This window comes from Erithacus rubecula, assembly GCF_903797595.1.
Source record: "Erithacus rubecula genome assembly, chromosome: 1".
Taxonomy (NCBI): Eukaryota; Metazoa; Chordata; class Aves; order Passeriformes; family Muscicapidae; genus Erithacus; species Erithacus rubecula.
Genome location: NC_136658.1, coordinates 20,949,241 through 20,970,384, shown reverse-complemented (window position 1 = coordinate 20,970,384; position 21,144 = coordinate 20,949,241). Strand labels below are relative to the sequence as shown.

General features: G+C 41.1%; 1 protein-coding gene and 1 long non-coding RNA gene across 40 annotated transcripts in view; one reads left to right on the top strand and one right to left on the bottom strand.

Annotated features, from left to right (window-relative positions):
- Window positions 1-21,144, top strand: part of ZBTB20 (zinc finger and BTB domain containing 20) — a 472,123-nt gene that overhangs the window by 280,419 nt on the left and 170,560 nt on the right. For 2 of the 39 annotated variants that reach the window (XM_079321869.1, XM_079321875.1), the window contains exon 1: window positions 7,472-8,035. The exons of the other annotated variants lie outside the window; for them this stretch is intronic. The gene's annotated coding sequence lies outside the window, so the exon portion shown is untranslated. Of the gene's footprint in view, window positions 1-7,471; window positions 8,036-21,144 lie in introns of those variants that run through there. 39 annotated transcript variants of the gene reach the window in all.
- On the bottom strand, window positions 370-9,428 carry LOC306810162. Its single transcript, XR_013776402.1, has 2 exons — window positions 8,866-9,428; window positions 370-825 (listed from the first exon to the last, which is right to left on the bottom strand). It is a non-coding gene; the product is annotated as an uncharacterized lncRNA (long non-coding RNA).

Here is a 21,144-nt window from a genome sequence, read left to right as displayed (position 1 = left end):
CAACAGCCATGTTACTGCAGCAAGCCTACTCACTCAGCCCCTCAGCACTTTGCCTTTCAGAGCCTTTTTTTTGTCTGTGTGTTAAGGATGTAATTCCCAAGACATTCCTATTAAGTGAAAAAGAATGACTCCTCCAGCCTGACAGCAGGGAAACTGAGATACAGGGATGATAAAGCCTTTGCCTGTGGTCAGACTGGTTTGTTCTACCATGTAATATGGCTGTAAAGGCCTCAGTCCTTCCACAGAATGCTGATTGAAAATATACTAGAATACAAATCTGAAATTTTGATTTCACTGGATACTGCAGCACAGCCTACAGTGCACACTTGAATCCCAGTACAGAAATCAAGTACCAGTTTTATATTAGTGTCTCCTTGATTAAAAAATTCTTATATTATATGTAGAGCTATGTGAGTGGGCTTCAAAGGCTGACATGGACAAAAAGAGAGCATCCCAAGAGGGAGAAAATTCCCCTACTGTGGCTATCGTGTGTTTCTTGTTTGCCTTTGAAATTGGTCTGTCCCATGAATTTCTTAGATTTTCATTGAGGAACAGAAGATAAATTTTTGCATTAGGTAGATACATGCAGAGATTCTCAGCTGAGGAGAATGGAGAGAGAGTGGGGACTTGGAAGAATGCATGCAAATGGCATTTCATTTATCCTTCTGTTGTTTTGGTGGGTCTTGGAGAGGCCAAGTGATTTCTAGCTGGTATGGGCTTCACCCAAGCAATGTTCTCTCCCCAGAGTCTCTTCCTGTTTTTCCATCCTCTGCTCAGACTATCTGTCCCAGCAGAACTGCTTCATTCTTCTTGAGATCGGTCACACTGAAACAATTGAATAGAATTAGAGTTTGTGTCTGTCAGCTAGTTTGGGTTTGCTGGTGCTTCCCTCCCATCACCCATGAGATCATTTTCCATTAATTTAATCAGAAGTAAGACCAAGGGCTTTCATCTAAATAGCCTTAAATTTGGTGTGTGTTTTAAAACAGAATCCTCCTTTATATTAATGTTATGAAGCTACCTTCTTTTCATAGCACTTCCTTATAAAGCTATTGACCCAATTGTATGAAATTTTAATGACATTTGAAATTTAGAAATGTATCTACATTTTATAGGTTTTCTGGGTTTAGGTTCCCTAAAAAAGGAAATAACTGACTTATTTTCTTAAATTGTTTACTTTGTTTAGTTCTAGTGGAGAATATGCCAGAAACTTGGATGAGTGGGTAAAAATAGTAGAAGATAAATGCGCCTTTGTAAAGTTCTACCCCATGCATACCCTGTGCCCTGGCATCATATTGCCTAGTTTGTTTATTGTAAACAGACTGTATCAATTGAGGAATAGCAGCATTCTTTTATCAATAAAAAAGAGATAGTTTTCCTTTATAATTCACAGAATCAGTTAGAAAATTCTCTCACTAATTATTTTATGCTTAAAACCACTATAAATAAACCACCATTTATTTATGGTGGTTTTAAGCATATAGAAAGAAGTGAGGAGAGTGAGATCAAGAATAAATTGCAGTATTCCTAACCTACCAAATAATACATTGTGTTTCTGCCTCACTTCAAAATCACCCAAAAGAATGTTGTTTAAACTTGGCTTATTTCGTAGATACCCTTGAGAGTCTGCTAATAAATGAAGTGCCAAACAAGTTAGTTCTGTAGTTTCAAAGTGGTACATACATAGCATATGTAGACAGGATATCACTTGTGCCTGAACCTCACTATTTTTCTGTTGAGCTCTGTCTCCATTCTCATGGAAACCAACCACTGATTGACAGTAATGCTGTGAACTTCCACTTATTAGCTAATGCTGACTTTTCTTGAAAATAGGGGCTGAGTGTAGCGTTATGGAATATTCATGGAACAAAATTCCAGAGAGAGAGGTCTCAGGGTCAGGAGGAGGGAGGGAATGAGAGACAGATGCCAGATTGCCTGTAGAGAGTCCAAGCATGTGTTTTTGTTTGTAGCAATGATGCACATGCCTTTTGCGGGTGCAATTATTGCTTTTGCCTTTGAAAGTTTTACCATAAATCTGTTTCTCAATCTCCCTTCATTTTTGACCCAAATTAACCTCTTCTCTATACAGTTCTGTTACTTAACCACAGTTTGGCATGGAATATCCATGCACCACCATGCTCTAGGTGTTCTCTCCTGAATTTTAGGGATCACTCTGAATTCAAATCTGTTTCTGATCAGATTTAATTAATTAGTCTTTCTGTCTTTTCATGATCTTCATGCACTGGATTTTATCTTTCACTGAGTCATTGCAATGAACAACACCACGTGAGTGAAAAAATTAATTTGCCCTTTATTTTTGGTCTCTGCCTACCATGCAACTTTAAGCAAAGGCGTATGATCTGTAAGCAGATGAAAACTGAGACCTAAAGTATTTGAATATCCATTTAACATATCATGACACTTTCCTTTTAATCTATCAAATGCTTAAAAATCTGAATTCTCTTGTTCTAGCAATAAGCTTGTCTTATTTGAGTGACACTTCAGGTCTAATGAAGCTGACTGCAGGTGACTCACAGCTAACTGTGCAACAGATGTGGGGTGAAAGCTTTTAGCAGCCATGCACTTCCAAGTGGGAATTCCCTGCCTGTAGTATCTGTGACATTGATACTGTGCTATTTTCCCGTGTCAGACTCAGGCTTTATTGTGGACCTGACAGGTTCAAAGTCACAGAAGCTACTTCTTGTCGTAGAGTGTTTCAGAAAGGAGGCATTTAATAGTGTATTAGCATTTGTTAGTTTTATTTAGGAAATGGAGCAAAAATTGCATCTCAGTATTCTTGTACTCCTGGGGAACTTTCAGCCTTCAGTGAATTTCCTAACCTGGCCCTCATCCCTAGGCTGGAATGCTGACAAACCTGCTGTAGCTTACCAGGTAAAGAGATTGCAGTTCAATTCAGCTGCCAGTTGTGCCATATCTGGGTGAACAGAATATGTACTGGTTTGAAATGTTAAGGTTACCATAAAAAAGATAATTATCAGTATATAGATTCATTTGTGTGCACAGTCAGGAATTTTTCGTCACCTTGTCTTCTGGAAAGAGAAGCTTCCGATAGCTCAGGAGCTTTTTTTGGGAGATACAGCGTGCTGCCTGTGAGTCTCCCCAGTTGCTTTAGGGAAGCTTCTCCTTTGGTATGTCTTGCAATTTGCAGGACTGATGCTGGGAGAGAAAGAGCCATGCAACAGCTCACAAACATGAGCCTTGAGGTGCTGGAGAAGTCAAGGGTTGCCACAGTTTCAGGGTTTCTGGTGTGCTGCCCACAGTGGTTTGAAGTAACCGTAGCCTGCATCAGTTCTGTCACAGCTGAGTACTAGACTTCATCCCACATGGCATGTAACCAACTAAATAGAGCTGGTCACTTGGGGTAGCTGTGGAGTGTCCACTGTCCTAAAGGGACCACGAGCTCAGTAGATTCCAGCCAAGAGCTCTCTGCAGTGGTATTTATCAAGAAAGCCATACTTTTGAGCCAGCGGTGTGTATCTGGGCCCTCTGAAGTAATTTAAATGCATATATATGTATTTTTATTTTATTTTATATAGGGCAAAGTTGCCTGAAGCCTGTTTATTAGTTAATAACCCCCTCCAGGTTACCGTCTCTAATCTTGTAATGAAATTGAGTTAATAAATCCAAGATATTATTAAATAAAGTAAGTATTTAATATTGCTTGTCCTCTTTGAATCCAAGTTGCAATACAACAGAATTTCATTTTATAAATAACACCTTTCGTGCTAGCACCACAGGGCATGATTCAAAAGAATCTAAATAGAACATGAATGCTGTAATCAAATGCAGACCCCAGGAAGGCAGATTAAAAAGGCATGTTGCTGGTTAGCACAGCAGACAGGGTAAGTATAGCAGGTCACAGCAGAAAAGCTAGTTACAAAAACAAGGGCACAATCAAATGAAAATTGTTTGCTTGCCCACTCCAAACCATGACTGACTGCTTCTGTGTCCATGACCTATTTTTTTTAAATAAAGGAAGATTTTGAGAGGTTGTTACATTTTAATTGCTTTGTACTAAACAAGAAAACAACAACAAAAAATTCTCAATTCTGTGTTTGCATGTGGAGGACAGCAGGAGAATATCTATTTATAGGTAGAGACACTACAGCTGGAGAAGACTTTTCCACGAGGTTTATTTCATCTCTGTTTATCTCGTCTGTTTGTACCCACTGCCAAAGGCTGTGTGTCTCCTGCTATATAGAGAAACTTAGAGCAGAGAGAAAAGCTGCAGGGCACTGCCATGAAGCTTGCCTTGCAGAGAAGGGGAATACTTGTATCCTGCAAGTGTTCAGTGCTGAGGCAGAGGTGTCAGGGGCAAAGCAAACAGGTCTCCAAAGTCCATGAAGCCCAGGATCCAGAGGCAGCCCTGCCCTGGTGTGATCCCCCTGCCTGGCCGCGGGCATGTGCCTGGCTCTCCTGGCTGTGCTGTCTTCCTGTCCTTCTTCCTTGAGGGTGTCACAAAGGTGGAGCAGAGTTTAATGGAGCAAAAAGCAGAATTAACCTCCATGTGCTTATCTGCAGCTGCTCCCAAAGTCTGGTTGTAGCATTGCCTTTCTCTAAGCACAGAGCTTTAGCTCATGGAGAAATACATGAAGAGGAAAAAAGTCAGGGTCTCCAAGCACTCTCCTTCTGCTGGGGTTCTTCTATCTTTCTTTGCTGAGATGGGGAAAGCATCATCCTTTTTGAGGCTTGTCCTCTCTATACTGATACAAGGCAGGCTGAGAAACCTTTAGGGGTTATTGTGTTTAGCCCTGTATTCTCTGTGTGTGCATATGTACAATTGCTGCATTTGGTCTTCTAGTTCAAGGACTAACAGCCAAGACACAGGGAAGAAATAAAACTTTATTTATATGTGTGTGTGTTTACAGATGTACATCCAAAAATGTATACATTTATATTTGTGTGTGTAACATGGTTGCAAATATTAAAAAATACTATCTAGAAGAAGCTTGTGTTATAACTAGGTACCACCTCCAAAATTCACAGTTATTTCCATATAAGAAATACAGAAATTCCCAAGGAAGAGGAAAGTCAGTACAGTTGCCTAACTGAGCTACTTAAAGAATTAAAGTGTTTTGATAGGCAGTCTATTAATTTACTCTAACAGGTAGAATCAAACTAGCCTAATGCAAATACTGAGTTACAAAACTGGTCGGTAAACAGTATAGTGAAAAGAAAGAAAAAAAAAAATTAGCCTTCCAGAGTGGTCTGCTGTACTCAAGGTAAATGAAATATTTAGTGGTGGCAGCAGCAAAAAAAAAATGAAATATGAGATCTTGCATCCCAAGTTATTAGTGACCTGTTAAAAGACAGGCTGAAAAGTGTCTTTACCAAATTAAAACTTTGAAAAAGGGCAGAAATGGGAAATGTCAAAATAAAAAATCTGAGGAAAATGATTGTCCTCCTAGCTCTTATTATTTTGCAGTTCTAAGGCTGTGGCCACTGTTAATGCTAGTGAACCAAGAATGGCACAATTCAGTCTCCTGAAGTCTGTAATGGAAATAGTCTGCACTGAAGGCAGACAGCTGGAATTTGCTGAGATTTTGATCACAATTGCATGATCTGTTCACTGCATGTGTTTTTTTTTTTTTTTTGTTTAGTCTAATTTTCAGAAACTTCATAGGCTTTTTTTCAATAGAAGATTTCATTTGGTTCTCTGTTCCCTGTGTTTACAGTACAGCCATCCTTAATGCTTAATGATACTAAATAATAAGAATGCCAGAGTGCTTAATTTAATGTCTGCTATTGATCTCTGGACTGTTTAGCAAATGCCTTACTAAACACAGAGGGCTATATACTGCTCCTGCTTCCATCTATGTAAATCTCCTAAAGGCAGCTAAGGTATTGGGAGCCTAAGGTCAGTTGATCAGCTTCCTAATTGTGTTTCCTGCTTTGAAATGTTAAATGTTTCCACGCTCAGGAATTATTATTTCAAATTCTGTTCCATTATTCTTTGTGTGCCTATCTGCTCTCTGACCACTCAGCTCTCTGGACACCTCTCACTAATAAGGTTTCACTTGCAAGAGCTCACATTTGTCTCAGTTTTCTTCAGTATTTATGGCATTTCTGGTAAAGATAAAGTTGGTGAGAGAAGCAAATGCTGAGCTGATTTGTAAATGAGCAAAGCATTTCTTAGTGAAGTCAGTTCAGCTGACAGCTTCTTTCTGTTCCCCAGCACCCTTCCAGGGTAAGGACCTCTTTGGTGTCAGCCCATATGAGCTGGATGGTCAGATTTACAATTTGCCAATAAATCTGGTGAGATCAATGACACTCCCATCCTTCCCACCGCTCTCCCAGTGCTGTGTCTACTGCTCTGTCTTAAGAAATCTCTTGGCAACGCCTCCTTTTATTTTACTAAGATCACCTTCGTATTGTAGAGCTACAAATGTTTTAAGTGTCTCGTCTCCTAAAGATCTGAGCCCAAAAAAGCTGTGATTTACTGTAAGTTTTGCATTAAAGGCTCTTGGCTTTTATTTTCAGCCACATTTCAATCTTAAGCTTGTCTCTGTCTTACACACCTGTGTTGTAGATTGACTGTTGCTAGCAAAATCTATGACAACATTACTTTGCCAGAAAGAATGTACAGATGAAAAACTAATTAGTTTTAAAAACATATTTTCATTTGTGTCTTGTGAATACAGTCGTCCTCAAGAATTCAACAGATTAGGAATTCAACAGATCAGGAAGTTTTTTGAGACCTGATAAACTGTGGGCACTATGTTCTTTCATCACTGCATCTCTGTCTCTGATGGCGAAGTACCCCTAGAAGAGAAATTCAGGTCGAGATTGCCAAGCCATTTTCACTTATCTCGTGGTCTTTCAGTCTTTTGTCCCACTTCTCCTCTCGAGCAGGTCCTCACCTGCTGTACTCTGCTTTCCTAGTCATGACCCAAAACCCAGCCAAGCACCTTAGTTCCCATCAGCAGTCTCCGATCTTTTACTGCTGTGCATGTGAGGCAGGTTTAATAAGCTTGCTAATAATGACTTGTAGCATACTGGTTTCTCGTAGACTCAGGCCATCCCCCATTCTAGGTCTCCAAATGTGCTTGATAAATTATTTGAATTACTCTTTCAATTGCCATCTGTAGTTCCTCATAAAGAGACTGCTATTTGCCGCGCGTTGTGCCAAATCACGCAATAGTTTTTGCAAAGCCAAGGACTGTACTGAAATCACCAAACTCATGTCACTTGTGAGCTGCAGTATAATAACATGTTAGCTTTAAGTAGGTTAACATGTTACTGTAAATCTCAAAAATTATGGGGAGGTATGAGAGAAGACAATTTCATGTACCTCAAGATTTTTAACATGTATATAAAATTATTCTTATAAATATGAATCATAAAATGCATAAAATGTCAGTATTATGCATAAATAAATATAGAAACGTAAGAATACAGATCTACACTCACACATACATATGTTGTCATCTTCTCCTCCTTCCCCTTGCCTTGAACTTCCTCCTTGAATGTGTCCTAATGGTGGAGTGACAGTCATCAGATCTAAAGCAATTAAGTGCTGCATGAAACCTTGGAATAGTGATGTCTGTTGAATTTGGACAGTTTTGTTTGTCTACTGAGAAATTGCATGAACTTCCCAATTTTTTTTTTTTTTCCTCAAGTTTGCATTGCCCTCCTCCTCCCCACCCAAGGCAGGGTAGCTTCAGGAGAAATGGCTGCTTTCTTGCTTTCTGGTGTGGTGTAAAGTTTTCCGTCGAGAGACAATAATGTACATTCCTCTGGCAGGACGGGATGGATTTTTTTTGTTTCTCTTGCTGTTGTTTATTTATAAGACATTTCCTCTTGCTTAGTGGAAGTTTGATCGTAAGAAGCTCCAGTGATTTTCCTTCCCACCTCTCCCCTCCCTAATTTCTCTGCCTCGGCTCTCGCTCTGGAACAGAGCGAACTCAAAAAGCCCATCGGCGCAGGGCGCGCTTCGCAGCCAAGCCCTGCCACTCTCCAGAGACTGTGAGGTGATTCTCCTTCGTCACTGCTTGGACTAGGAACCACAGCCCTGGTGAGTGGTGAGCTCCCAGAATTTGATGTGTCAAGGCTTCTATTCTCGGGGCCGCCGCGGCGAAGCAGGAAATAAAGGTTGTTTTTTTTTTTGGTTTTTTTTTGTTTTTTTTTTGTTTTTGTTGTGTTTTTCTTTTTTTTTTTTTTTTTTTTAATATGAAAGCAGGATCGGCGACGAGCGCAGGAGTGCGGGGCTGGGAGCGCAGCCGCTGCCGAGCCGAGCGCGGGGGGGCCGCGCTGCCCCGGTGTCCCCTCGGTGTCCCCTCGGCCACCAGCGGGGCCAGGGCGGGCAGCGCGGCCGGGCTGGGCGGGGGGGCACGGGGCGGGGGACGGGGGGGGAATGTTAATCCTTCCCTTGGAGTTTCTGTCTGGCAAGTTTTCATGCCTCTGTGTTCTGAGCATTTACATTATGCTCTGAATACCTGATTGCCCAGCCAAGCAGAAAAGAAACTCTACAGTGGATGCATAGTAAAAGAAAATGCTTCTGTGGAAGCCACCTCTGGGAATAGGAAGAACTAGTTGGTTTATAGGCTGCTGGTCCATTTGAGGGAGTGGGAAAGGTTGGATTTTATTTTTTTCTCTCTCTTTTTTAAACTCTCTGGCTTCCCTTCTTTTCTCTTTGTGTCTGTATGGGGAATCAGGAAAAAAAAGTACTTTGTCAAACTTCATATACAAAATCTTGTACGCCAAAGAACTAAGTGTCTCAGCCAACATCAAGGTACTTAGAATTATTTTCAGCTGTTGGATAGAGAAGACAAGGCTTATAAAACTGCAGTGATTTGCTCATGGCTGCATGGGAAAGACAGGAAAAAAAAAAAGTAGGATGAGTACCTCTAGCTCCAGGCCCAGCTTGTCTCCTTTTGTCCTCTCCTGCCCCGCTGAACATATCACTTCTGTTAATATTTTTCTGCTGTAATGCTTAAGAAGGCCAGGGCAATGCGTGGGCTGTTCCATTCATCCTTCATCATCTTCCATATTATCTGAAGAATGAATCATTTCTTGACTAACATTTTCTACTTCTAACAAAGTAGGCATATAAGAAACAGAGGGTAGCAGTCAAAATATTTGTATTTTGAGTTATTATCCTGTTTTTTGAAACATGTCCCTGGCAAAAGACCAAGATCTTTAATGGAACCAACATATCTCACACAGGGTATTAACTAGGCAGCATTCTTCTCACCCTTGCTTTTGAGTAGTATTTATTCAGCAGGTGTTTCAACAAGCTTGTCTCTGTGACACCCAGGGAGGCAGCCCCTCTTTGACTACTGCTGGTCTACTGCTGGTGGTGACACACACAGAACTCCGGTCACCTCTTCCCTGGTTTCGTGCCCATTCTGAGTTCTGAGAACTGTGCATACAGGCTGGTGGTGAGCAGTCCCCCACTGAAGTTGTCAGAGGCTCTGACACTGACTTCAGAACTGAGCTCAGTGTCAACCTGCATTAAGGTACTCACTATTTCTTACAACCAGTAATAAAGCCACGTGTGATTTGGTGGCTTTACTCCCTGGCCATTTTTGCAAATATTTTTGTTGGTTTCAATCCACATGGGGTTGTCAGTCCCTCCCCATGCCTCAGTTTCAGTCTGAAGTTTTCCTAATCCTGAAAACTTCAAGTGGAAGACTGACAGAACCTCAGAGTTCCATCTGGTTTTGCATTAGAGCCATAAAGAACTGTGAACTCCTCTTTCTTCATGTGCAAACCCCCAGGCTGACCGCAGACGTTTTTCAGTGCAGAGCAGCAAGGGTTAGCTGTTTCTCTTCATTCCCTTGTGCTGCAGACCTCTCTCTGAACTTAAACTAAATCACCAGCTCTCAACAAAACCCGCAATTAAGTTGGCTGATCCCTTCAGTAAAGAGTATTACATACACATAGAAATAACCTTTACATACATCAAAGCCTCAATCCAAATGGTCCCAGCTTTTCACTAAATTGATATTAAGATCCCAACTTGGCTGTTGCATCACCTTTCTGCAGTGTACTCAAAGCAGCTGACAGATCAGAACATCCCAAACTTTCAGGCAGTTCACATCACAGATAGAAACATAATGGATTTTTTTTCTCTTCTCTGAATGGGCTATGCTGAACGCCCACACACACTTTTGGGTCTGATCTTTGAAGCTTATCTCTGATTTACTTTCTCCCTCCAGGCAGTGTAAGTCTGAAAGACATAAGTACTTCTGAAATGGAAAGTTCTCAAAGCACCGTGCTAAATGTCTGAAACTTCAAACTTCTGCCTGTGTAACACTTGTTCTCTGGATATACTGAAGTCAAGGGCTGTCACTCTGGCATCTTTCACCAAACAGAAAAAACAATGTTTAATCTCTTTTTTAAGAGTCTTGTGTTGCTCCAAACGTCTCCATGTTTAAATTATTTCATTAATTTATTTATTCTTCAAGTCTCTCTGGTAGCAAAGGGACTTGTCTTTGCTGGTATGTATTTATAGCAATATGGAAAAATTCATCAGTCTTTCTTATTACAGTATAAGCTGCTTATTGACGGTAGGCCAACCTTATAATGGTTTGTCTGTGGTCTAAAATCATTAGGGTGAAAATCTGCAATTTCAAATCATATTCTAACTGTCTGTTTAAACACTTCAGGATGGCAAGATGATAAATTGTCTCATTAGTAGTAGCTTCTTTATCTACTGCATAAGAGTTTATCATAGTTGCTCTAAAAAAAAAAAAAGAAAATTAATACTTATGGTCATTCTTTTATACATTGACTTTGCTTTTAGCAATAGCCATTTTAGTTACAGCATCACTTCCAATTAGTAATCTCAAAGTGCTCTGCATGCACTGCCAAGTTAAACCTCTCTCTTTTACCTGTAGATAAAGTAGGAAAGTTATCTTCCTTTGCCTGATGCAATCAAGGAGAAAATGGTATTCTTTCCCTCATGTTCAAACCACCAGTTTATGTTTTTGGGGAAGAGAAAATATATTTATGTAGTAGAATGAGAACTACTGTTTTCTGCACAACAATTGTTTGACGTGATATGCTTGCTGTTCTGTGAGTGTTAACTGCATCAGACAAAAACAAAGCACAGAAAAAGATGTAATGATAAAGGCAGGCAGATTCATAGGCACTGGGATGCTTCAGAAGTACAAGAATTTAAGCAGTATCCAGAGACAATTTTTGCAATAAAAGTACATAAAAGCAACTGCCTTGTTTTGAGTATATTTCCCTTTTTAAGGTATTCTCGATGTTTTCTTATTTTATATTGTGAGCCTCTCTTTTCCAAAAGTTGAAAGATGGCTTATTTTCCTGAGTAACAGCATTGTAACAGCACTAATTTGCCTTCCTGTAATTCAGAAAAGAAAGTGAAACCTGATTTTGAATTAGGTCATATGACGAGGAAAGTCAGGAAAGTAAAAGGGATTGCAAGTTACTGAGGTAAAGCCACTCACCACAGATATCTAATTATTAGCTGCAGTCAGTCCTCCCCTCAAGGATAAAGAAATAGCAAGGTTTGTGAATGGTAAGATGAAGGGGTTTTTTGTCCTGTCCTGGGATGAAAGGGGAACATAATGAGAATGAAGAGAAATGGAAAATGCTTTAGGAAACCTGAATCTCTATCTGAGATGCATCATTATGAACTTTACCTCTTTTTCTCACTTACCCATCTGAAAAGTGGCATTTTCCCCCTGCCCTCACAGGGCTACTGATCAGGTTTAGCCAGGCTCAGGCATGCTTGGAAAATAAAAGCGCCTGTAGCTACCACCCCCCACACACTCCCCCCCACTCCATTGCTGCCTTGATTGTTTTTTCATCCTTGCAAGCCTCAAGTTCCTGGAACCGAGGCGAGTTCCAGAGCTAGCATGGGTCTGTCTGTGCTGCTGGCAAAACAAAGCAGGTGCAAATTACGGTGGAAATGAAATAGCTGGTGCTTTGCGGCGGTGGAGTGCCCAGTTCACCTCAGGGTATGTGTCTGCGTTCACAAAACATGACTATCACGCATACCCTGATTCATTAGAAGTGTTATCCAGCAAACAAGAAGCCTAATCATATTTTAGTGGGAACATTCTTATGATAAACTCTGCTTTAGTGAAACTCTGCGTATAGTGCAATTTCTTCTGGCCGTGTACATTACAGAGTGAAGAAAAGCTACCCCGCTGCGTATCAGAAGGCTGTAATTTCATTTAGGGGTTCTATTGACATCATAAACTGCAAGAGCAGAGCTCAAGTGGCTATTTAAGTCATAGGAACTTCAGAGTGAAATTACTGCCTGGCAGCAACTGGCCCTCCCCACACGGGCCCCCATGTACGCACTTCATGTTTTCATCCCTCTGCCTATAAATAATGAATCTCTCCAGTGGCTTCGGAAGGGAGCGTTTCCAAAGCACTGGCGTTACCTGCCCGCTGTCCAGGGCGTTCTCGGCCGGCAGGGGAAGGCCGGGGAGCCCCGGCCGAGGTGGAGATGCGCGGCACAGCCGGGGCTGGGCAGCGGCAGCAGGGAGGGGAGCGCCGGGCCCGCCGGTGGGGCTGCGTGCTGCCACCAGAGGGGCAGAGCTGACCTGTCCCACCCCTCAGCTGCGGCCATCCGCCCGGGGATAAATGCTCTGTGCCACCTGCGAGCTGCAGGGCTCCAGCTCACCTCCCTTTATTCCCCGCCTCGCTGGAGCTGCGGCGCTGCCGGGGCAGAGGAGAGGCCGTGGGTGAGGGGACCCGGCCTGGCGCTGCCCCGGGTCCGTGCCAGCGAGAGCAGCGCTCCCTTCGCCCTCATGACACCTGCTGCACCCCAGCGGGGAAATTAAAAAACATCCCCCTTCTTTAGTTTAGCATTTAAATAATGCACAGGCAGCAGTTGCGTTGACAGAAGTTCGTCTATTTCATCCATATGGACTCGTTTCAAGAAAAGAGTGAAGTCAGGGAGCATTTGTTTTTTATCAGGAAAGTAAGGTTAACCATTCATTAGAGCTTGTCAACCTCAAATTTTAGCCAGGCACTGGAAGAAAAACTTTCTGTAGGACTATGGATAAGCTTTGTGTGCCATAGATACCCAGTGCAGGCATTTTAGTTTGTCTGTCTGAAAACCAATGCATCTCAAGTTCATGTAAATGTTTCATTTCCTTTATCTTTATCTTTTTTCCAGATAGTAGGAAAGAACTATTTTTGTACTTGGTGTTTTCAAGACCTTGGGGTACCAGATAGGTGTTAAATTACCAGTGGGAACAGAATTAGTATTTATGTATTTTCTCTGCATTGGTTTGCCCCTTCTTACATTTCATTTAACAGAATTATGGTTTACAATGTTAAATTATAAAAGGTTTTCGGTTATAATATTAGTATTTCCATTCTTTATAAAGGAAACTTTATTTTGCTTTTGAAACCTAGCTTTTTCCCTGGAAAAGCAATTAAATCATTGCCTGTACTCCTTAAAAGTCACCATCTTGTGATTCCTGAGACCATGGTACAGCTTAAGGGAAACAAGAGCTTTGAAATTAAACAAACAATGTTTATATAGTTATCAGACATGGCAGTCTGCAGTAGCAGGGCAGACTTTCTGCTCTGGAGGTAAGCTGTTCACACTTGAATTTCATCTGACTTTGAGCACTAGTGAGTCTGGATAGGTAGTTATCCTGGAGAATAACCTTGCAGTGTTCTCCATAAGTCTGCAAGAGCAGCTTACACATATGCACACATTGCAAACAAAAGTGAATTTTGTACTCCATGTTGCTGGCTCTAAGGGTAGGGTTTACAGGTATCAGTAGCATCTTTGCTCTTTCTGCTGCTGTCCTGAGAAGCTCTAGCCAAGTCTTGTTGTGCCATTCCTTACTGCTTTCCCTTTGCTTTAGGGATTCTGAAACTTGTTATGACTGAAGTTACTATGCTGGCTGTGTGCATGGTCCAAGTAAGAAAAAAAAAAAAAAAAAAAAAGAAGTCCACCAACTGTGGATAACAGCAGATCCCACAGTACAGTGAAATCAAAATAGGATGTTGTATGCCAAGACACAAAGTTCTCATGGTCCTTATCTCTGTATGAAATAACTGGAAGTGGTTACAGTTTCCTTCATTTAGTATAACTGGATGGATTGAGAGCTGAGTATCTTCAGTGAGATATGAACTGCCTGATGGCATGCATCCTAATTTCAGGACGTGATGTCCTGGCATGAAGATAGAGTAGCCTATTGTCCCACTGAGTCTTGAGTGCTTGAAATCTAAAGTTATGTTACTGTGTTGGTGTCTGTCCAACAACGATGTGTGTTCTACTTGTACCATGTGGAAAAATGAATAAAATATCTAAAGTTAAAAAACAATTCATAAACACCATATGCACATACATACTGCACGCACAACTTCTCTTTGAAAATATTACAATGGGACACCCTTCCAGATTCTGGTTGTAAAAGACTGTAACAATTTCTTCTACAGGTTTTTAGTCAAAAAATACTGCAACAGTCTGTTTTCTTTCAAATCAGCAAAAGTATAGCAGAATAGAAACTGTTCTTCAAAATGAAATATCGATCTGTCTGTCTAACATACAGTTCTTCTAAAGCTGCCACCCTCTTAACTTGTAGGTGCCAAAAACTAATTCACACTTGGGGATACTGAGGCAGAAATTGGTGAGGTGACTAATCTAACAGTGTGTCCTCATGAAGCCCATCTGGCTCTGAGTTGCCTGCCATAGCTGCTTTGATTAACTCTCCAGAAGGGCTGCTGCAGCCTGTGTGTGACGTGTGAGTAGAGGGCTCTGCAGGTCCCCACTAATGGTGTGGGTTGCAACTTACTGTTGTGACCCAGAGCCTCACAGAGCAAAGATGCCTGGCCCCAGGGCAGACCAGGGACTGGTCTCAGCTCTGAAGCACCAAACTTACTGTTTGCGTGTATCTTCTGGGGAAGGCATGATTGTTTCTGCTGAATGTCTCGCTCAACCAAAAAAAAAAACCCCAAAAAAACCCCAAAAAACCCCACCAAACAAAAAAACCCGCAGAGGGATGCTTGAGTGTTCTTCTAGTCCCATCTCCTGTTTGCTATAGAGCAAGACCGTAATTTGTTTTGCTGACATACTGCTGCAGTGTCTTTGTAAAGCTGGAGAGAAGCTGTGGCACTGGGTTAGAAATTAGATAGATGACATTGCTGCGACAGGGAAAGAGAATAAAATGCTTTCTGACATGCTTTTTCTTCCCAACCCTAAGATCTGCATCTGAGTTTAATATTAGATAGGATCACTGAGGCAAATTTTGGTTGGCAAATTTTGCTTTTTAATGACTTAAAATGGTCTGTGATGTATTAGGCTCAGCAGTGTCACTCTATCATGACTTCATTGTGAGATTGCCTACTTTCACTAGAATGGGGGGTGCTGATGGTACCACTTCATCCCTATTGCTGCTTTCAGTGTGTGGTACCCTGCCATGCAGCTACAGCTGCTTTTGCTTTAAAAATATTAGTAGTCTGTCTGATATTATGTCAGTGGGACTTGCTGCTCTGCAAATTGACTGTTCTGTACAGGAAAGACACAAGTACAAGGGCAAGCTGAGTCATTGTCTGTATTTGGATGTTTTCACATACTTTTGTGGGGAAAAGATGTATACCTGTCAGGAGGAAGGCTAATTCTTCTCTGTCAGTCAGTGCAAGGCAGAAGGTTTAGTGAGAAGAGATCAGATGGGCTTGAATGAATTTTGTAATTCTGAACATATCTAGGAAATAGAACTGAATGATGTATAGAGAACTTCTCTGTCAGTGTGGAAAATTAGAGATTTGAACAAGATGAGTTTAATACTGAAATGAAATGAGAAGAAGTTTATGATTAATAGGGTCTGGCAGAGACAGCATACTTACATATAATTTTGGAGACTTAGGAAATGGTCCTTGGGTAGATGTGGGTCTGAGGGCTTAAGAGGAAAGGGAAGGAGTGGCCCACAAAGACCCAGAGTTGTTTCATCTCTTTTTAGTGAAAGACCCAAAAGTTTACCATAGCAGGCATAAAATGGAAGAGGTAAATCTTCCCTTTCAGAAATTCAGAGCCTCTTTTAAAATACTTTACAAGGTTGAAAGATAAATTAGGAATGAAGTATGTGTCAAGCTGAAATAGGATTTTGGTTCATCTCATCTTTATTCTGGCTTCTGAAGCAACTGCCATCAGTTGTTTCAGGACAAGACATTTTCCTTCTGGGTACTTTGCCTCCAACTGAGTAGTACTGAATGCTGGACGTGGATGCTAGGTTTTCTTACCTCTGTGACAATAAACCTGTGTCCTGAAAAATCACTTTGTTACAATCATTCACAAATGGCAAGATATGCACATAGATGAAATTTGTCTTGTCTTACATGGCTACAGATGCAGCTCATAATCATTAAAATTACTCATTGGCCTGTGAGAAGAACATAAAGAAAATTATTTTGTGGAAACTAACAGAAAAGGGTAAGATTCACAGCTCACTCATTATCTTCATTCTAGGTAAATAATTAGCTGTTTATTATATTCTAAGGGACTTCAGGAATTTGGGTTGTATTCTCCCCTCAGGACATGGTGAGGTTCTATATATTTTACCTTGTACACTCCTATTTTGAAATTTTCCTTCAGAGTGAGAATTATTTCTCCTGTGAAAACCTTTATATTTTTTCCCCATATAAGAGAAAAGCCATACTGATGTTTTCTGACTTACAATTATCCATAAAAGTCAGCAAACGTGGAATAATTACTTCTAATGCAGATTTTGCAATAAGCAAATTTTATTAGAAATGGGGAAAGTGCAATTCTAGTCTTTGCCTGTTTTTCTCCTAGTCTTTGCCTGTTTTTCTCCAGAGTCTCATCCTAGTGCACTTTCCTTTAGGTGGCACTCCCACATTAACTTGTGTATGACCCGAACAGCTGTTTGTGATCTATCATCTGTCTCCTAAATATGATGGAGAGACTTAAAAATTACATTAATTGTGGTGTCCACATCCTCTCTTCATTAAAAGTTGAAAATTGCTGTTCAAATATTTCATAATCAAAAATTAATCCCAGTCTACCTGTTCCAAATCATATATTTCATCCTCTGGGAATGAATCCCAAATCCCCATTACAATTTGGATGCTCTCTCTTCTGGGTATTGATTACAAATTCTGGTTATTGTTCACATACTTTGTCATAGGGGGAATTAATCTCAAGTTCCCTTCTACTGTTCTGGGACTGAAAGCTATCTATAATTAAGATTTTTCTATTAAATGGGTATTGACAATGAGCTTTTTCATCTACATTTTTGGGGGTTATCTTCTGGCAAGGAAACTCCCTCTGAGCTCGTGGAGAGATTCTTCGTGCTGAGTGTTCTGACCACCGATTTTCTTTCCACTGGGATGCAAAAGTTTTGCAGGAGCCAGTGACATGCCTGTTGTCTAATGCCGATGTTGAGTAAGGAGATGCAAACATTTTCACGAGGGCTCAGCAAAGTGGAGCAAATAAACAGATGAATAAAACCAGAAGAGTTGCATCAGAAAGACAGAGGAAGATGCGAGTGTGCAATTGTGAAGTGCTCTACAATTGCAAACCAGTTGCCTTTCGAAATCATAACAATCTTAGATATGTAGAAGGGAGGAATAATTTGCTCTTCTTTTCAGCAGTGAATAGAATAAGAATGAAAATACTGTGGTGAAAGGTAGCAGTACAAAAATGCCAGAGAGACAATGTATTTTTGGTAGGTGAATCTGTGTTCCATCTGATTAGTTTCAGCAACTTTGACCACAAAACTAACTGCTGTAATTTCCACTTAGATTCAGTTATTTTCTATAGAATGATGCAAAGCATGAAGAAAGAAATGTCTTCAGTTCCATAATTGTGTCTATCCCTGTTTCTTCATGGGCAGAAAATTGTATCAGAACAGCCCTGTTTTTTAGGGAATCTGGTCTCTGGACCTAGGTTGTGTTGTTTCAGACCCACCACTGCTGCTAATAGACATGGTGTTTCCAGTGGCAACAGTTGTCTCATGCATTCTTTCACACTTTTGAAAAGATCCCCAATTTCCTTTTTTCCCTCTCTTCTTTAGCAGTGGGCAGCCCTGCAACCTTTTGATCATACCGACTTTGTACGTTACATGACTGAACTCAGCTATGCCAAACATCCTTTTAGAAAGTTTGACATTTGTGCCATTTGAAAAAAGGGAGGGAGAGAGGAGGAGAGAGGGGGAGGAATGAATCCTGGTGGCTTCCTCCTGCCCTTTTCATTAAGAGTGCAGTAAGTCAGCAGAAGAGGTGGGACTTTTAACAAGGGGGGGTGTGAGCTGGTTGTGATCTGTGATGTATGCACAGGCATGCACACACAGGAAAGGAAAGAAAAAGACAGAAGACAGACAATCAGAAATTACTGCCAGAAATTAAATAATTGTTGGAAAGTTTATGGTGACAATCAAAGAGGAGAGATGAGACAAAGGAAGGTGGCTTTTGACACTATCCGAAATCTGGTGAGGGTGGTTCAACTTAGGAATTTCCAAGGGCCTCTTAAGACCTAATAATTTAATTTTGTAACACATTTGTTTCTATTCACTACTTTGCAGCTGCTGTTTTCTGTGCATATTGTATTCTGCTTTTTTCTATTCTATGATTAATTTTGTACAATCATTAAAACCTCCAATTCTTTTACATTTTGCCCACCTCTGCTATCTCAGTCTTTGAGATGGTGCAGAGTTTGTGGAACTGGAATAGCTGTTCATATGTTGATATGCAAAGGGACACAGGGACAAGCCTTATCATGTATTCTAATGTTTGCAAGAGAAGGCAGGGCTTTGCATAAGTTCATAGCAACTTCATAGCTCTGGCACTTGGGCCTCTCTGTGTCCTTCAGGCATCATCCCAACCAACACTCAGCTCTAGTCTTCAGATTGAGGCTGATCTCTGCTGAGGTACATGAAGGCTTTTGCAAAAGGGAAATGCTTTTTTACATCTTTCACTTTAATCAGTGTTGGTCTTTGCTGAAGATGTGATACTGGACTGAGTGAAATGCTGGGTTAGTGTTTCATGATAGCTCCTCAGTTATTATTTTTTAAAAAGAGAGGTGAAGAAAGGAGAAAGGAAAAGGGTTGTGTGAGGAGAAGTAACAGGCCAGAATAGGCAGTTGTGTTAGGCCCTTTAAAAGTCCTGAAGAAAAAGTAACGACTGTTTTAAAGTAAGTTTGCAATGATGTGTAAAATAGTTCTCTGTGTGAAAATCTGTATTGATTTTATTTTGCTTTGTTTGTATAGAAATTGTTCTCAGAATAGAAAGGCTTTGACATTTTGCCTTTTCCTGTGCTTAATGTCACTTGTGTCATCCCCTCCTACACACACATGTGCTCTGTCTTCTCCCTCCCTGGCTGTTGTCAAAGGATGGCTATTTGCTCCTTCATCCAGATCATTTGTAGAGCTGCAGGTAATGGATAATGGTGTTGGAGACCCTGCTGCAGCTTTGGTGGTCATGGGACCTGTGGTTGGAGGGAGGACATGCTTTGAGTGGTGACACAAATGGCTGTTGTCATCCCTGATACAGTTAATTGCCAGATGTGCCAACCTACAGAAGTGTATTGGCTTTGGAACACCAAAGACTCCTCTGTCATGAGGAGTTGGAGGTTGCCATCAGGGCCCTTGCAGTTGTTCTGACTGGTGAGTTTCTGTGAAAACGTGTAAGTCCCTGTTCTTTTGCTAAGATTTTATAGGTGCTTGGTAAGCAAAGCCTTATGTGGCCAGTGAGAGAGGGAACTCAGGAGAACAGTTTTCAGTGAAGAATATTGACTTTTCTGAAGCAATAAGCATAGAATCATGGAATGGTTTGGGTTTGAAGGGATGTTTAGATCACCTAATTCCAACACTACTGCCAACACCACCTTCTACTGGACCAAGTTGCTCAAAGCCCCATCCAGCCTGGTTTTGAACGCCTTCAGGGGTAGACTATCCACAACATCTCTGGGCAACCTGTGCAACTTGCCTTACCAACCTCATCATAGAGAATTCTTCCTCATATCCAATTTAAATCTATGCTCTCTCAGTTTAAGGCTATTACCCTTTGCCCTATGACTTTATGCCCTTTTAAAAGTCCCTCACCATTTTTTGTCAGCCCCATTTAGGTACCAGAAGGCTGCTTTGAGATCTCCACAGAGCTTCCTCTTCTACGGGCTGAGCAACCCAAGCTATCTCAGCCTGCCAACACAGAGGTGCTCCAGCCCTCTGATAACCTTCATGGCCCTCCTCTTGACTTGTTCCAACCATGTGGATAACCACAGAATCTTGCTGCTTGGCTTTTCTTAGAGCAGTCCCTTTGCTTGTCAGGGTGCTGCCAGTTTCCCCGGATTTTCCTGCAGCAAGCCTGGCTGTTCTGGTGGCACCAGCTTCCCTTTCCCAGTCACTGGTGTCACATAGCTGTGCTTCTGAGGGAGAAGGAGGCAGCCAGTGAGGGGCTGGGGGCGTTGGTGCTCACCCCTCTTGCTGACACTGCATTGAAGACAAATGCTAGGGGACAGCCCAGGGGCAGTGGGAGCAGTAGAGCCTTGCAGGAATCCTTAACTGTGGTAAAGAGAGAGAAAGTGGTTAATGGAGCCCCACCTACAACTGGCTGTGTGCAGAAGGAGTCACTGAAACTGTATTTTTGATGTTGTTGGGTATAAATGACCCATTTTTACCTCTGCATACATCATCTGCATCATCCCTTCACTTCCTTCCTCTTTAAGTGATGTGTTATGCATAGATTTGTCATTTATACTCCAAATGCATTTTGCATTATTACATTTTAATGATATTTGAAGTTCTTGCATACATATTTGAGTTCCTGATATAAATGAAAAAAATAGAAATAATCAGCATACTTGGTTTATCTGGTGGCATAAAAATGTTCTATCATAGCTCTGGCAATTTCTTGAGCAAGATCAAGCACAAGATCAAATACTAAGAGAGGATCCAAGTATATCCGTCTGTCTCAATGTCTCTAAAGTTAGGGTTGTTCAAAGTCAACAGCTAAGTTTTGCAGTTTGACACCATATTTACCTCAGATAAAAAATATTTAACCAACTCTCCCCCTTAAGATTTGTAAGTTGTGATTTAGATTAAAATGAAACAGAGATCTAAGTGGTCCTTGGCTCTCTGGTTTTTTTGTAAATGAACATCTCACATATTGGCTTTGTTTGAGGATGCTCTGCATGATCCAGAGGGTCTAACCTCCTCCATCCCATAT